Genomic DNA, 2,938 nt, shown 5'->3' on the forward strand with positions numbered 1-2,938 from the left:
AAAGCAGACAGACATTATAAAGAGATACTTTTCTGTATTAATGTAGATAACAAGATCCTTAACAATGTTGGCAAACTGAATCTAGCAATAAATAAAAGTGATAACTTATGACCACCAAGTGGGTTTTATCCCAGCAGTGCAAGATGCTGAATTAATATTGAAAAACAAATCAATGTAATTTATCATATTAGAGACTATAAAAGAAAAAAAATGGGCAATAGCACAAATGTATAAAAAGCATTTGACAAAATTCAACACTCATTCATGATAAAAATCCCCAGCAAACAAGGAAGAGAAAGAAATTTCTTCATCTCCAGAAAGAACATACACAAAATATCTACAGCTGATACTTAATGATGAAAGAGGGAGTGTTTTTTTCTCTAATATTAAGAGTAAAACAATTATATTTGTTGTTATCATTTCCACATGATATTGCCTTAAGATCCTGGAGTGCCTGGGTGGCTCAATTGGTTAAGGGTCTGTCTGACTTTGGCTCAGGTCATGATCTCACAGTTCGTGGGTTCAAGCTTCACATCAGTCTCTGTGTTGACAGCTCAGAGCCTGATGCCTGCTTCAGATTCTGTGTCTCCCTCTCTCTCTGCCCCTTCCCTGCTTGCACTCTAAGAAACAAATAAATATTAAAAGAAAAACTTTAGAAAAATCATAACCAGTGTCTTAAGCAAGAAAAAAAAATCACACACATTAGAAACGAGTATAAAGCTACCTTTGTTTATAAACTACAAAATAGTCTGTATATAAAAATCGCATGAAATGTACCCAAAAAAGGCACATAAGTTAATAAGTTAACAGGGTAAAAAATCAATATGTAAAAGTCAATTGTATATCTCAGTGCTAGCAATGGATGTTTGTAAATTGAAATAAGAAATAAATGTCCTTTATAAAAGAATTCAACAACATAAAACTCTTAAGTATAATTTTATGAAAATATTTGAAAGATCTCTACAACTGCAAATATCTGACTGCTAAAATAAATACAAACATAACTAGAGAAAAACATTATCTGTAAGGATTATAACATTCAGCATTGTAAAGATTCCATTTCCTTCAAATTGATCTATAGGTTAAATTCAATTCCGTTTATAGAAATTTAGAAATAAAGAAGCTGTTTCTAAGTAGATAATTTAGGCTTTTTGTAAAACTACAAAAGCTGTTTCTAAATAAATATTTTATTGCACCTCTGCTTTCAACCTGGATTTTAAATAATCTATTTAAATTAAGATGCTATTAAAAACACATGTTGCAATGGTAACAGAGCCTAAGCTTCTGACAAAGAATAAACAGAGAAAAAGTAGTCTAATACTTATTATCTGCAGGGTGGTTATATTAAAAATGTGCTTCACAATAAACATAATACATAAGAATTAAAAGACGGTAGGCATATAGCTTTCCCAGATGCTCATAAAAATGAAAAGCTCTAGCATGTAGTGTCAGTAGGGGTAAGATAAGATTCAGTAAAGGAGTTCACGTGTATTCTTTGAACTTAACTGCTAAAAGCTGAATGAACATCATGCTATATCAAGGGACAGAGCCCTTAATACAAACTTCCATCTAAAAAATATTTCTGTGATATTTTCAATCATTCTTTATCTGAAAAAGGTATTTTGGAGGAAATGTGCAAGGATTGGAAGAAAATATAGACTAACACATGATACTCCAAGCTTTATAGCAATATTAGAGATTCATAAACATGAATACACCAGATAATTTTTATGACAAAGTTATTTTCACATTATAGGATTTGAAGTTTAGAAAAGTTACATATAAATTTTTCAGACTTAAAAATCTGATGACTTATGGCAACTGGGTGGCTTAGTCAGTTAAGTGTCCAACTCTTGATTTTGATTCAGGTCATGAACTCAGAGTTCATGGGATTAGCCCTGCATCTGGCTTTGCACTGATAGAGCAGATCCCGCTTTGGATTCTCTGTCTTCTTCTCTCTCTGCCCCTCCCCCACCTGCCATCTCCCAAAATAAATACAACAAACTTTAAAAAAATGAGAAATACTGGCAGGGGAGATACCGTGATTATGAAGTTAGTTTTCCAAGGGCAAGGCTTATCCATTGCACTCTCGATGTGCAATTTCTCCAAATGTGGGAAACTCAACTGCAAAATTTGTGGTAGTGGGGGACTGCGTTCACATTTTTCCTGGTTAAAAAAGAAATCTGATGACTTGATGGCAGAGCCGTGATTTGAACTTAATTTTGTTTCATTTTAAAGATTTTAAGTGGGATATGTATAAATTTATATGCATAAGTATGAAATACCTACCATTTTATTATATTTCAATTAGGTAATTAGATAATGCAAATGCTACCTTTGTAAGGGATTGAGTATAAATCTTTAAAAGTAAGAAAATCTCCCGTAGCAAAAGAATATTTAATCATGTGGAATTTATTCGAGTGATCTAAAGATGATTTGGTAATGGGATTCTTATTATTATACTTACTAAATATAAGGATTTCTTGTTTGATTTTCATATATCAATATTGTAGGGTTTTGTATGGTAAGAGTAGTGAGAGGGAGGAATGAGAGTAGATGGAATAGGCCCTACAAGCAGAGCAATTAGTCTTAAAGAGAACAATCTGGAGTATTAGGAGAGAACTGAGAACATATGGGTATATATACAATGGTTTGGTAAATGTGCTTCTGGGAATACATGAAAATTTTCTTCTATTATTTTTCTCAGTGAAATTAAAGTGGGAACATAGAACACAGACACAAACACAGTGGCAGAAAATCGCTAACACTGAAGACCTGATACTGCTATCTTGAGAAAGATCTGCTTGAAGAGTTGTCCTTTTACTAAAGATGTCTGGAAACATCAATCATGGGAAAAATCGTAACTGATGAGAATGGCTCACGAAGTGCATAAACTGTTCTAAAAAAGTGGTTTTCTGTGAATACCTATTTCCTACTG

At 32.7% G+C, this 2,938-nt stretch overlaps 1 pseudogene; it reads left to right on the plus strand.

Moving 5' to 3' along the window:
• Nucleotides 1-2,021: 2,021 nt before the first annotated feature.
• On the plus strand, nt 2,022-2,170 carry LOC124521478 (uncharacterized; annotated as a pseudogene).
• The last annotated feature ends 768 nt before the right edge of the window (nt 2,171-2,938 follow it).

Source organism: Lynx rufus, unplaced genomic scaffold (assembly GCF_022079265.1).
Source record: "Lynx rufus isolate CCGP_SWC_20201006 ecotype Redwood Valley unplaced genomic scaffold, mLynRuf1.p SCAF_3, whole genome shotgun sequence".
NCBI lineage: Eukaryota > Metazoa > Chordata > Mammalia > Carnivora > Felidae > Lynx > Lynx rufus.